Below are 14,444 nucleotides of genomic sequence, written 5' to 3'. Positions count from 1 at the left end.
ATCCTGAACTTTGCTTATACCTTTTTGTAATCAGTCCTTCAATATCCATTCCCAGGCTAACTTTGATATTCTGCTCTGTATCACTACATATTTACATACATTTTATAATTTTTAATAAGTGGACTTATGCAGTATATGTTCAAGCTGGTTTTAGAAAAGGCAGAGGAACCAGAGATCAAATTGCCAACATCCGCTGGATCATGGAAAAAGCAAGAGGTTTCCAGAAAAACATCAATTTCTGCTTTATTGACTATGCCAAAGCCTTTGACTGTGTGGATCACAAAAAACTGTGGAAAATTCTGAAAGAGATGGGAATACCAGACCACCTGACCTGCCGCCTCTTGAGAAATCTGTATGCAGGTCAGGAAGCAACAGTTAGAACTGGACGTGGAACAACAGACTGGTTCCTAATAGGAAAAGGAGTATGTCAAGGCTGTATATTGTCACCCTGCTTATTTAACTTATATGCAGAGTACATCATGAGAAACGCTGGACTGGAAGAAACACAAGCTGGAATCAAGATTGCCAGGAGAAATATCAATAACCTCAGATATGCAGATGACACCACCCTTATGGCAGAAAGTGAAGAGGAACTCAAAAGCCTCTTGATGAAAGTGAAAGTGGAGAGTGAAAAAGTTGGCTTAGAAAAAGTTGGCTTAGAAAAAGTTGGCTTCAGAAAACAAAGATCATGGCATCCGGTCCCATCACTTCATGGGGAATAGATGGGGAAACAGTGTCAGACTTTATTTTTCTGGGCTCCAAAATCACTGCAGATGGTGACTGCAGCCATGAAATTAAAAGATGCTTACTCCTTGGAAGGAAAGTTATGTCCAACCTAGACAGCATGTTGAAAAGCAGAGACATTACTTTGCCAACAAAGGTCTGTCTAGTCAAGGCTATGGTTTTTCCTGTGGTCATGTATGGATGTGAGAGTTGGACTGTGAAGAAGGCTGAGCACCAAAGAATCGATGCTTTTGAACTGTGGTGTTGGAGAAGACTCTTGAGAGTCCCTTGGACTGCAAGGAGATCCAACCAGTCCATTCTGAAGGAGATCAGCCCTGGGATTTCTTTGGAGGGAATGATGCTAAAGCCGAAACTCCAGTCCTTTGGCCACCTCATGCGAAGAGTTGACTCATTGGAAAAGACTCTGATGCTGGGAGGGATTGGGGGCAGGAGGAGAAGGGGACGACAGAGGATGAGATGGCTGGATGGCATCACTGACTCGATGAACGTGAGTCTGAGTGAACTCCAGGAGTTGGTGATGGACAGGGAGGCCTGGCGTGCTGCGATTCATAGGGTTGCAAAAAGTCGGACACGACTGAGCAACTGAACTGAACTGAACTGATGCAATATATAATCTTTGTCTGAATTCTTTCACTCAGCATAATGATTTTGAGGTTCATCAGTATTATTGCGTGTAGTAATAGTTTGCTCCTCTTTATTGCTGAGTAGTCGTCCATTGTATGGATATACCACATTTGTTTATCCATTCAGCTGATGATGGACATTTGGGTTGTTTCCAGTTTTAGGCCATTACAAATAATGCTGCTATGAACATTCCTGTACAAGTCTTTGTGTGGACAATACCTATGACTGCGATTGCTGGGTCATACGGTAAGTTTATGTTTAACTTTATTTTTTAAAAAAGCCAAATTATTTTTAAAGTGGCTGTAAAATTTTCATGTTCTACCAGCAAAGTTGTGGAGTTCCTGTTGTTCTATTTAATAAATATTTTCCAAAGCATAGAGTAGTCACTCTTTTTAATTTTAACCATTCTAATCTGTGTATGTGTGTAGTGGTATCTCATTGTGGTTTTAATTTTAATTTTTCTTTTAATAAGATATTTTCAAGTTTCTTTTGGATGTTGGTTTTGTTTTGCACAATGTCTGTTCAAATATCTTTGCAGTTTTTAAAGTGGGTTATTTGTCTTACTGAGTTGTTACAGAGTTCTTAGTTTAGTATAGACAAAAGTTATTTTCTGATATATATACTATGAATATATTCTTCCAGACTAAGGCTTGTAGTTTTGTTTTCAAAGCAAAAGTTGAAAAAGTCCAGTTTATTAAGTTGTTTTTTTTTTTTTATTCTGTGGTTCATTTTTTGTGATTTAATAAAACTTTTCCTACCCTAATGTCACAAAGATTTCTACTGTGCTTTTTATTTAGTACTTTTGGCTTGAGCATTTAAGTCTATGCTTGAATTAATATTTCTGTTTGGTATGAGGATAAGGGTCAGTATTCATTTTTCACAATACAGGTAGCCCATCTTGGTGATCCAGAACCATTTGTGGAAGACTTTTCTTTTCTCATTACATTTTCCTTGGTGCGTGCTAAGTTGCTTCAATTGTTTCCGACTCTGTGTGACCCTATGGACTGTAGCCTGCCAGACTCCTCTGTCCATGGAATTCTCCAGGCAAGAATACTGGAGTGGGTTTCCATACCTTCCTCCAGGGGATCTTCCCGACCCAGGGATTGAACCCACATCTTTACGTCTCCTACATTGGCAGGCAGATTCTTTACCACTAGCGCCACCTGGGAAGCTCCTTGGTACTGCTGTCAAAAGTCAAAAATTATACTGAATTAATTCTGGTCCACTTATCCTTATATTTATCATTTCACCAATACCATGTGTCTTTATTAATGTAGCTTTATAGTAAGTACTGGAGAAGGCAATGGCACCCCACTCCAGTACTCTTGCCTGGAAAATCCCATGGATGGAGGAGCCTGGTGGGCTGCAGTCCATGGGGTCGCTAAGAGTTGAACACAACTGAGCGACTTCACTTTCACTTTTCACTTTCATGCATTGGAGAAGGAAATGGCAACCCACTCCAGTGTTCTTGCCTGGAGAATTCCAGGGACGGGGGAGCCTGGTGGGCTGCTGTCTACGGGGTCGCACAGAGTCGGACATGACTGAAGCGAATTAGCAGCATAGTAAGTACTTTATTTAAAAATTTCTTTGCTTATTCTGTGTTTCTGAATTACTATAACATATAAGAATACAGTTGATTTTTAAATATTAACCTGGATCCAGTGTCTCTGTTTAATTCAAATGATGAGAGCTCATAATTATTTTCTAGACCCTATATATATTTTTTCAAGAATAAATATATCATCTTCAAATAAATTTTATTTTTTCTGGTATTTGTGCCATTTTTTTCCTTGTTTTATTGCCAAGACTAGGTCTTCCAATACAGTGTTGAGTAAAAACAGGCATTCTTATCCTGTTTCCAATATTAGAGATAACTTTTTTGTTTTCAGAATGATATTAGCACTAGGACTGTCTTAGATACTTGTTTTCAGCTTGGTGTAGTGCCTGACTATTATTTTCTTTTTTTAAGATGTATTTGTTCATTTTTGGCCATACTAGATCTCATTGCTGTGTGCAGGCTTTCTCTAGTTGTGGCAGGCAGGGGCTACTCTTTGTTGCAGTGCACGGGTTTCTCATTGCAGTGGCTTCTCTTGTTGAAGAGCACAGGCTCTAGGTGTGTGAGCTCAGTAGTTGTGACTCATGGGCTTAGCTGCCTTGTAGCATTTGGGATCTTGCCAGAGCAGGGATTGAATCTGCATTGGCAGGCAGATTCTTAACCACTGTACCACCAGGGAAGCCCAGTCTCCTGCTGTTCTAAAGTCATGATCATGAGTAGTTAATGAATTTTGTCCCATTCTTTATCTGAATTTTTAAAAAATACATTTTTATTATATTAGTATAGAAATTTACGTTGGTTGATTTTCTAATGTTGAACTAACCTTGCATTCCTGAGATAAACTCTACCAATCGTGATCTTTTATTCTTTTGACTTACTGTTTTATTTCATTTGTTAATATTTATATCTTTTTCAACAAGAGTATTCATCTATTTTTTTAAATGTTTTTGTCATGTTTATGAAATACAGTTATGTTGGCATCATAAAATGACTTGGGCAATTTTCCCTCCAACTTTATTTTCCAAAAGAGTTTCTGTAAAACTGATATTATTTCATCTTTTAATATTTGATGGGTTACTCAGGAAGGTGATCTGTTTCATTGATCTTTGTGTCAGTTTTTGTACCAAAACTTGTACTGTACTGTAGCTACTGAGTACTAAGATTGGGTAGTGTGATTCTCTTTTATTCTCTTGCAAAGTTGTCTTAGCTATTCTAGCTCATTTGTTTTTTCTTATAACATTTTCAATTAGTTAAGCTGCCTTTTTTATATTATTTGATTATTTTAAGTATTATAGTTAAAACACTTAATGCCATTTTAGTTGTATTTGATTCATTTAATTTCCTTTTTGACTGTACTTTTTATATGTTTTTGGTAGTCTAAAGACTATACAAATTTAAAATTTCATTGTCTACTTAAGAGTTGATATTACACCAGTCCACAAAAATGTAGAAACATTACAATGCTTGAAATCCCTTATCTGGGTACCATCTCACTGCTATTTATTTTATAATCATATTTATTACTTATTGGTACACTGAAACAGCTTCCCTTGTGGCTCAGGTGGCAAAGAATCCACCTGCAGTGCTGGAGACCTGGGTTCGATCCCTGGGTTGGGAAGATCCCCTGGAGAAGGGAAAGGCTACCCATTCCAGTATTCTGGCCTAGAAAATTCCTTGGACTGTATAGTCCATGGGGTGGACACAACTGATTGACTTTTACTTTCACTTTTCACACTGAAAAGTTCTCCAAACCCTATTGTGATTTTTACTTTTAATAATCTTACATATTTAAATAACTTAAGGAGAAAATAGTCTTTTCGTATTTATCCAGATGTTTCCATTGCTGATGGAAGTTTCCTCTTCCAGATGTTGTCTGCCAGATATTATCTTTCACATAGTATCTTTCAGATATTATGTCATCTAAAAGAATTTCCTCAACAATTCTTGTAGAGCAGGTATGCTGGTGGCAAATTGTCTTAACTTTTCTCTGTCTAAAGATGATACTTCTCTATTTATAGATCTCTGTTCTTCATTTTTTGATGGATATTTTCTCTGAGTATAGAATTTTTGGGTTTTTTTTTTTTTTTTTTTTTCAGTTCTTAAAACTGTTGTTCCACTGTCTTCTGACCACTGCAGACTCTGATTTAGAAATCTACAGTCTCTTGAATTATTGTTTCCTTGTATATAGTTTGTCATTTCTGTCCAACTGCTTTCTGGATTTTTATTATATATTGTCAACCTTTTTTGAATGTGATATTTTTAGACATTTAAAAAAATAGTACCTGTTTAGGATTCTATGAGATCCTTGAATCTGTGAATTTGTCTTTCACCAAATTATGTAATATCATTTATATATATTGCTAGATTAACTATTTCTCTTTTTTTCTTCTTCAGTATTGACAGTGATACCCATATATTATGCCTATTGCTACTGTAATATAGGTGCCTGAGGGTTTAGTGTTTTTCAAGGTTTTCTGTCTGTTCTTCAGTTTATTTATTTATCTACCTTAGACTGATACTGTCTGATAGTTCAAGCATCTGTTATCTTGAGGTTAGCATTTGTTTATCTTTTCTCTTGTTAATAGGTCACATTTTCTTGGATTTTTAGATGTTGATTTACTTTCTAACATTATAACTAGTGAATGTTATGTTGTATATCCTCTGAATTCTGTTATAATCATCTGGAAAAGGTTGATGTTTTTGTTTTAGTAGGAAATCTAATTCAAATCCAGTTCAGTTCTTCTCAAAGACTTTGTTATTGCTGGTTTGGGGTCTTTTCCCTGATTATATGTTCAGGAGTTAGACAGCAATTTGTATGGTTTCAGATCTAAGTTTAGTTCTCTAAAGTCTTTGTATGTTGGCTTGGGTCTATGTAGTGTACATGTGGCACAGGAATTTTGCTGAGTCTTGTACAGGCTCATATACAGAAGTAAGGGAACTCTTTCTTAGCATCAGTTGCCTCCAAGACTTCCCTCTCACCCTGTTGTCTCTCTGGGCTTTATTCCTTGATTCCATTGACCAGAAGTGTGTCATGTCTTCAGTTGAAGTTTTATCTGCCTGTACAGCAATGCTTTGCAAATCAGTCAACCTTGGTGGCATGGCTGAGAGAGAAAATTAAAATAAATGAGACACTTGTCTTGCTGTGAGTTGCTTCTCTTAACTACCTTTACAAATTCACCTAAAGTCTTTGCTTTTTAGAGACCCTGAGGTAGTTATTTCGTTTTTAGTTCTAGTTTTAGTCATAACCATTGGGCTGAAAGGGCACTAGCCCATTCAGCATTTGGCATTAGACCACCACCACAGCCGAACTGTAGCTCCCTGTGGGAAGAGTTGTAATTAAAACGGTTAATCGACAAAGTGCTTTTTGGCTTTTCTGGGTCCATTTTTATAATTTTATGTGCAAGATGTTTGTCCGTTTTCTTTAAATGGTCAAATCTATTCCACAAACTTAGCAGTATTATCTTATTTTACCACTAATGTCATAGAATCTGTAGTGATATTTCTTCCATCATTCTGGTGTTACTCATTTATCTTGACTAATTTGTTCCTGGTTTTACAAGCTCTAGTTGGAAATTTATGGATTTTGTTAGTATCTTCAAGGAGCCAACTTTTAGTTTATTGAATTTTTCATTTATCTGATTTCTTTCTTATATCTGATCTTACTTAAACATTTTAAAAATATTTTTGCTCTCTTTCTCATCTGAAACAATGTGCTCCACTTTATTTAGTTTAAGAGAGCAGCATATTACATTGATTTATATCTTTTTCTTTTCTTATATAAGTATTTAAGGCTATATGTTTTTCCCTGCCCTTGTTTTACCTTCATCCCACTATTTAAGTTTTTCACTTGGTACAAAATGTTTTCTAATTTTCTTTGTAATTTTATTTGTCCCAGGGCTCTTTTTGTAGTATCCTATTTAATTCCGATATAATTTATCATTTCCAGTGTATCTTTGTAGTGTTGATTTCTAACTATTTTTTTTCCTATTTAGAAAACATGCTGTATATTACTTTGGCATTTTTAGTTGTTTTGAGAAGTGTATGGCCCATCTTGATGAATGTTTCCATGTCCTCTTTAAAAATATTTATTCTGGCATTTAAGGTAGAAGTCAAGTTTTCTTTATCTCTCTTGTTCTGGTTTCCACTTGTTAAATCAATTTGTAAGAGTGAAATGTTGAAACTCAAAGTTGTAATTGTGGATTGGACTGTTTTGAAAATCAGTAATTATAGGTACCTAGGATTGCTATTTTTTTTCTTGATCAGTTGAGTCTCCATCATTACGTACTGATGCACCTTTCATTCCGGTTATGCTGGTTGCACTGAAGTCCACTGTGTTAGATATTAATATAGTCCCTCCAGCTTTCTGATGATTGGTGCTTGTCTTGTGCCAGTTGAGACAGACCATGTTAACATCTGTTTAACCATTTGACAGAGATGTTGATAACATCTTCTGATATGCAGAAATTGTACTTTTAATGAACTCCAGTTTATCCATTTTTAAAAAATTTTGTTGCCATATCCAGTGGCATGAAGATTTAGCCCTATCTTTTCTTCTAGGAATTTTTAGCTCTTGTAGTTAAGTCACAGTTGATATCTGTATGGGGTTAAGCATCCAACTTCATTTTTCTGCTTGTAGAAATACAAATTTCTGAGCACCGTTTATTGAGGATACTAATTTTCACATTGAATGGACTTGGCACCCTTATCAAGAATCAGTTGGTAATAAATGAATAGGTTTATTTATATTCCATTGGTCTATAGGTCTGTCTGCTTTAATTACTAGTGCTTTGTAGTTTGTTTTGAAATGAGGATATATGGCTCCTCCAGGTTTGTTGTTTTTCAAAACTGTGTTTTAGCTATTCAGGACCATTTGCAATTTAATATTAATTGAGAATTTTAAATTTCTTTCTTAAAAACCATGGTGATATTTTCCTAGAGGTTGCATTGAATCACTAGATTGCTTTATGTACTATTGATATCTTAATATTAAGTCTTCCTACTGTGAACACAGAATAAATTTCCATTTATTTAGGCCTCCTGTTGTTTCTTTCAGCACTGTGTTGTAGTTTTTAGTATACAAATATTTTACCTCCTGTTTTCTAGTTTAGTTTTATTTGATTATTCCCTTTTTATGTGTTTTCTTGCCCTTTTTCACCCCTCATAATTTTTGTGTAGGTTCCAAATATAGTGATTTTATCTTATTTGGGGCTAAATAATTTTATATTCCTGTGAATTTTGTCTTCTTTCTTTTCAGATGTAATTAATACATTATCAAAGACAACTTGATCATTTCTTTTCTAATTTTATTAGATGTTCTGGTTCAGTATTCAGTCTAAAGCTGTTCATTTTATATGACTTCGCTAAGTGCTCTACCCAATGCCTTTTGAATATAAATTTTCCATTCTGGTTGTTGGGAACAGACACTGTTCCTCATCACCCTGAGTTATTGCCAGTTACCCTTTCCTCTAGTGTTATCAAAATTGATAGTCCTTTCACCAGATTCAGGTCACTTCCTCAGACACATATGTTGGCTTCTGTTGTTATATTCTTCTGTTGTTATATTCAAGCAAGATGTTCTACTCATCTCCAGAGCTCTCTGTCTCTGAAGTTCTCTCCTTTCTGGTTCACGGAAAGAATGCTAACTGCATTTTTCTTCTTGGACTTCAGTTTTTTCTCTTCAGTTCAGTTTGCTTAGCTGCACCGCAGTTTCCTTTGCCATAATTTGGAAACTCACTGAAGGCAATAAGCTACAACAGTTGTTGTTGTTCAGTCACTAAGTCATGTCCTAACTCTTTGCGACCCCATGGATTGCAGCACACCAGGCCTCCCTGTCCTTCACCGTCTCCTGGAGCTTGCTCAAACTCATATCTGTTGAGTCGGTGATACCATCCAGCCATCTTGTCCTCTGTTGTCCCCTTCTCCTCCTGCCTGCAGTCTTTCCCAGCATCAGGGTATTTTCTAATGAGTCAGTTCTTTGTATCAGGTGGTCAAAAGCATTGGAGCTTCAAATTCAGCATCAGTCCTTCCAGTGAATATTCAGGGTTGATTTCCTTTAGGATTGACTGATTCGATCTTCTTGCTGTCCAAGGGACTCTTTAAGAGTCTTTTCCAGCACCACAGTTCAAAGGCATCAATTCTTTGGTAATCAGCCTTTTTTATTGTCCAGCTCTCAGAGCAGTTGTAGAGCTCATGTATTTTGTTTCTTATCTGTCCCTTCTGATCACTGTCACTTGTGGTTTGATGTCTGGTTTCTTGAAAATCATTTTACATACATTTCTATGGTTATTAATATGTTTTGGTTATTTCAGGCAAAATGGTAAATAATTCCTTTTTATTTTTTCACCTTTCAGGGTTTTTAAAAAATAAACTTAAAAAACTTGTTTATTTTATATTAGAGTATAACTGATTAACAATATTGTGATAGTTTCAGGTGGACAACAAAGGGACTCAGCTATACATGTATCCATTCTCCCCAAACCCTCTCTCATCCAGGCTGCCACATAATGATGGCTTACTGTGAACGATGATGGCTTCATGGTCTCCAAAGAAGATTTAACTTCAGGACCAGGGACAAGGCTTGATCATTCAAGAGCTTTTTGTGTAGCAGAGTTTTATTAAGTATAAAAAGGGGACTTAAAAAATTTTTTTAATTAAAAAAAAAAAAAGAAGAAAGAATGATCGTAAAAATCTGATGAATGGATAAGAAAGCTGTGGTACATATACACAATGGAGTATTACTCAGCCATTAAAAAGAATACATTTAAATCAGTTCTAATGAGGTGGATGAAACTGAGTCTATTATACAGAGTGAAGTAAGCCAGAAAGAAAAACACCAATACAGTATACTAATGCATATATATGGAATTTAGAAAGATGGTAACAATAACCCTGTATACGAGACAGCAAAAGAGACACTGATGTATAGAACAGTCTTTTGGACTCTGTGAGAGTGAGAGGGTGGGATGATTTGGGAGAATGGCATTGAAACATATATAATATCATATATGAAACGAGTCGCCAGTCCAGGTTTGATTCACGATACTAGATGCTTGGAGCTGGGGCACTGGGACGACCCAGAGGGATGGTATGGGGAGGGAGGAGGAGGAGGGTTCAGGATGGGGAACACATGTATACCTGTGGCAGATTCATTTTGATAATATGGCAAAACCAATACAATATTGTAAAGTTAAATAAAATAAAATTTAAAAAAATAAAATAAAAAGGGGCAGAGAAAGCTTCTCACATGGACATCAGAATTGGGACGAGAGTGCCCCCTTGCTAGCCTTAGCAAAGGAGCTATGTACTTTTTCAATTGATTATTACAGTAAATCACAAGAATGTCTCAAGATTGTAAAGATCTTATCAGACCCATTCCCACAGTTTACATTTTAAGATAATGGGATTAGAACTAACAATGGAAAAAATCTTACCAGACACACTTCCATAATATACATTTTAAGATGACAGGATTAGTCTGAAGGGTCTTAAGAAGAAGAAACACATCCTCAAGCAGGGTACATTGTTGTTATATAATTCTTAGTACAGAGTCTCAACAAGACATGAATTGTTGTGTAATCATTAGTTTAGGATTAAAAAAGAAAAAGCTTTATGTGGCTAGGACTAAGGAATGCAGAAAAAAAAGTTTCTCCTTTTCTCCTCCTTGAGAGAGAGCCCCAGACCCCTTTCTCCTCCTTGGAGACCCTGGACTTCTTATCAACCTACCTAAGAATTAACTCTCTCAATAACATTGAGCCACGTTCCCTGTTCTGTAATTTAGGAACTTGTTCATTATCCATTTTAGATAACAGCAGTGCGTACATGTCCACTCCAAACTCCCTGACTAACCCTCACCCCATCTTTCGCCCTGGCAACCGTTGTTTGTTCTCAGAAGTCTGTGCGAGTCTGTTTCTGTTGTGTAAATGAATTCATTTGTATAGATTGCACATATAAGGGATAGCACATGATATTTCTCCTGTGTCTGACATACTTCACTCAGTATGACAGTCTCTAGGTCCATCCATGTTGCTGCAAATGGCATTATTTCATTCTTTTTAATGGTTGAGTAATATCTAATTGTACATGTGTACCACATCTTATTTATCCATTCTTGTGTTGATGAACATTTAGGTTGCTCCCATGTCTTGGCTATTGTGAACAGTGCTGCAGTGAACATTGAGATGCATACATCTTCTTGAGTATTCATTCTCAAGTCTTGATTATATACTAAGAATGAAATTACTCTGGATTATATGGCAACTCTGTTTAACTTTTTGAGTACTTGTCAAACTGTTAAGCACAGTGCATGCAAAATTTTACAGTGCTGCTAATAATATACAAGGGTGTCTATTTTTCCTCAACCCTTGTTACTTTCCTTTAAAAAATTGTAGCTGTCCTTGTGTGTGAAGTAGTATCTTAGTATTGACTTAGTAGTATCTGTGTATTCCCAAGTGACTAATGATACTGAGCATTTTTTCCTATACTTGGTGGCCATTTTTACATCTTCAAACAAATGTCTAGGCAAGTCCTCTGTTCATTTTTTAAGTTGGGTTTTTGTCTTATTCTTGTTGAGTTCTAAGGACTATTTACATACTCTTTATTTAGCCCATGTATGGTTTGCAAATATTTATCTATTCTCAGATATTTTTTCACTTTACTGATAATGTCCATTTGTGCATAGAAGTTTTTTCATTAAGTCCAGTTTATCTTTTTCTTATTTATTGCTCATGCTTTTGGTGTCATATCTAAGAAAAACTGTTGTGAAATCAAAATTGTAAAAAAATCTACCACTTTTCTTTTCTCAAGAAAAATATTTGTGGTAATTTTTAGAAAGCATTTTGAGTTAGGGGTCCAGACCTATTCTTTTCATGTGGTTGTCTAGTTGTCCTGGGACCTTTCATTAGAAAGGTCACTTTGGGTGATTTTGTCATCCTTGTTGAAAATCAGTTGCTGTTGATGTACGAGTTTATTTCTAGACTCTCAGTTCTATTCCATTTGTGTATGTTCTATCATTTTATAGTACTATAGAGTCCCTTGGACTGCAAGGAGATCCAACCAGTCCATTCTGAAGCAGATCAGCCCTAGGATTTCTTTGGAGGGAATGATGCTAAAGCTGAAACTCCAGTACTTTGGCCACCTCATGTGAAGAATTGACTCATGGGAAAAGAGTCTAATGCTGGGAGGGATTGGGGGCAGGAGGAAAAGGGGACGACAGAGGATGAGATGGCTGGATTGCATCACTGACTCGATGGACATGAGTCTGAGTGAACTCCGGGAGTTGGTGATGGACAGGGAGGCCTGGCGTGCTGCAGTTCACGGGGTTGCAAAGAGTTGGATACGACTGAGTGACTGAACTGAACTGAACTTACTTTATATAATGGGGAACTATATTCAATATCTTGTAGTAATCTATAATGTAAAAGAGTCTGAAAAAGAATATATGTATAACTGCATGAACTCAGGGAGTTGGTGATGGACAGGGAGGCCTGGCATGCTGAGATTCATGGGGTTGCAAAGAGTCGGACACGACTGAGCGAATGAACTGACTGACTGAACTGACCAACTGATACTGTTTTGATTATTGTAGCTTTGTAAGGAGTTTTGAAATTTGTGAGTACTCTAGCTTTGTTCATTTTTTTCAACACTATGTTGTATATTTGAGACCCCCTTGAAATTCCATGTGAATTTGAGGATTATCATTCCAACTCTTCAAAACAAGTTGGCGGGATTTTGATTCAGAATACATTGGATCTGTAGATTGCTTTGGACTCTACTGTGATCTTCGGGGAAGGCAATGGCACCCCACTCCAGTACTCTTGCCTGGAAAATCCCAAGGACAGAGGAGCCTGTAGGCTGCGGTCCATGGGGTCGCTAAGAGTCAGACATGACTGAGCAACTTCACTTTCACTTTTCACTTTCATGCACTGGAGAAGGAAATGGCAACCCACTCCAGTGTTCTTGCCTGGAGAATCCCAGGGACGGGGCATCCTGGTGGGCTGCTGTCTATGGGGTCGCACAGAGTTGGACACGACTGCAGCGACTTAGCAGCAGCAGCAGCAGCATACTGTGATCTCAATAATACTGTCTTCCAGTTCCAGAACATAGGATGTCTTTCCCTCTATGTAGGTCTCTTATTTCTTACAGTAGTGTTTTATAATTTTAATGTACAAGTTTTTCACCTCCTTGGTTAACTTTACATCTGGATTTTTTTGTGGATTATCATGCAGATAAAATTGTTTTCCTAATAAAATTTTAGAAATTTTCACTGCTGCTGTATAGATGTAACTGATTTTTGTGTGTTGATGTTGTATCTTGCATGCTGAATTCCTTTTTTAGCTCTAGTAATATCTATGTGTTCTCAGATTTCTCTCCCTCTTTCCTACTCCCTCCCTCCCTCTTCCCATCCCCACCTCCCTGCCATGTGTATATAAACACATATAATCATAGGCCTGATTCTATGCTAGTTTTAGAAATCAATTCAGTTGTTGGGTTTGTGGCCAATTACCTGTGTCTAGTTCCAGGTTACCTTGTTAAATTTCTCTACTACAAGACTCTAACTGGTTGGCCCTGAGAAAATTTACTTTATAAAAAAATTATAGTCATATTCAGGTTACTGTGATATTACTAGATGGGATCCCCTCACTGGGCCAATTAATTATGCCTGCTCTGACTCTGGCCATAAATTTGAGCTTTTTTCTGTTACTCAAGCTCAATCAGAGCAACAAGAAAAGTTTCAGCAAAGGAGGAAAAAATCTCCCACAATTATGGGATGGATTTATATAGATAACACCAGGCTATGGTAATTTAGGTTTAAAGTCTCCTCTGTGTTGGAAACAATTAGATCATACTAAGGACAGACACACTGAAACTATACTCACAGAAAACTAGTCAATCTAATCACACTAGGACCACAGCCCTGTCTAACTCAATGAAACTAAGCCATGCCCGTGGGGCAACCCAAGACAGGCGGGTCATGGTGGAGAGATCTGACAGAATGTGGTCCACTGGAGAAGGGAATGGCAAACCACTTCAATATTCTTGCCTTGAGAACACCATGAACAGTATGAAAAGGCAAAATGGTAGGATACTGAAAGAGGAACTCCCCAGGTCAGTAGGTGCCCAATGTGCTACTGGAGATCAATGGAGAAATAACTCCAGAAAGAATGAAGGGATGGAACCAAAGCAAAAATAATACCCAGTTGTGGATGTGACTGGTGATAGAAGCAAGGTCTGATGCTGTAAAGAGCAATATTGCATAGGAACCTGGAATGTCAGGTCCATGAATCAAGGCAAATTAGAAGTGGTCAAACAAGACACGGCAAGAGTGAATGTTGACATTCTAGGAATCAGCTAACTAAAATGGATTGGAATGGGTCAATTTAACTCAGATGACCATTATATATCTACTACTGCAGGCAGGAATCCCTCAGATGAAATGGAGTAGCCATCATGGTCAACAAAAGAGTCCGAAATCCAGTACTTGGATGCAATCTCAAAAACGACAGAATGATCTCTGTTCGTTTGC

At 36.9% G+C, this 14,444-nt stretch overlaps 1 protein-coding gene across 7 annotated transcripts in view; it reads left to right on the top strand.

The window, feature by feature from the left end:
- Window positions 1-14,444, top strand: part of ZPBP (zona pellucida binding protein) — a 141,383-nt gene that overhangs the window by 103,029 nt on the left and 23,910 nt on the right. Inside the window, exon 8 of one of the 7 annotated variants that reach the window (XR_011463915.1) lies at window positions 1,524-1,614. The exons of the other annotated variants lie outside the window; for them this stretch is intronic. The gene's annotated coding sequence lies outside the window, so the exon portion shown is untranslated. The remainder of the gene's footprint in view (window positions 1-1,523; window positions 1,615-14,444) is intronic. 7 annotated transcript variants of the gene reach the window in all.

This window comes from Bos mutus, chromosome 4, assembly GCF_027580195.1.
Source record: "Bos mutus isolate GX-2022 chromosome 4, NWIPB_WYAK_1.1, whole genome shotgun sequence".
NCBI classification, from domain to species: Eukaryota; Metazoa; Chordata; class Mammalia; order Artiodactyla; family Bovidae; genus Bos; species Bos mutus.
Note: the sequence above shows the minus strand (reverse complement) of the source record. Positions and strands in the feature narration are given on the sequence as shown.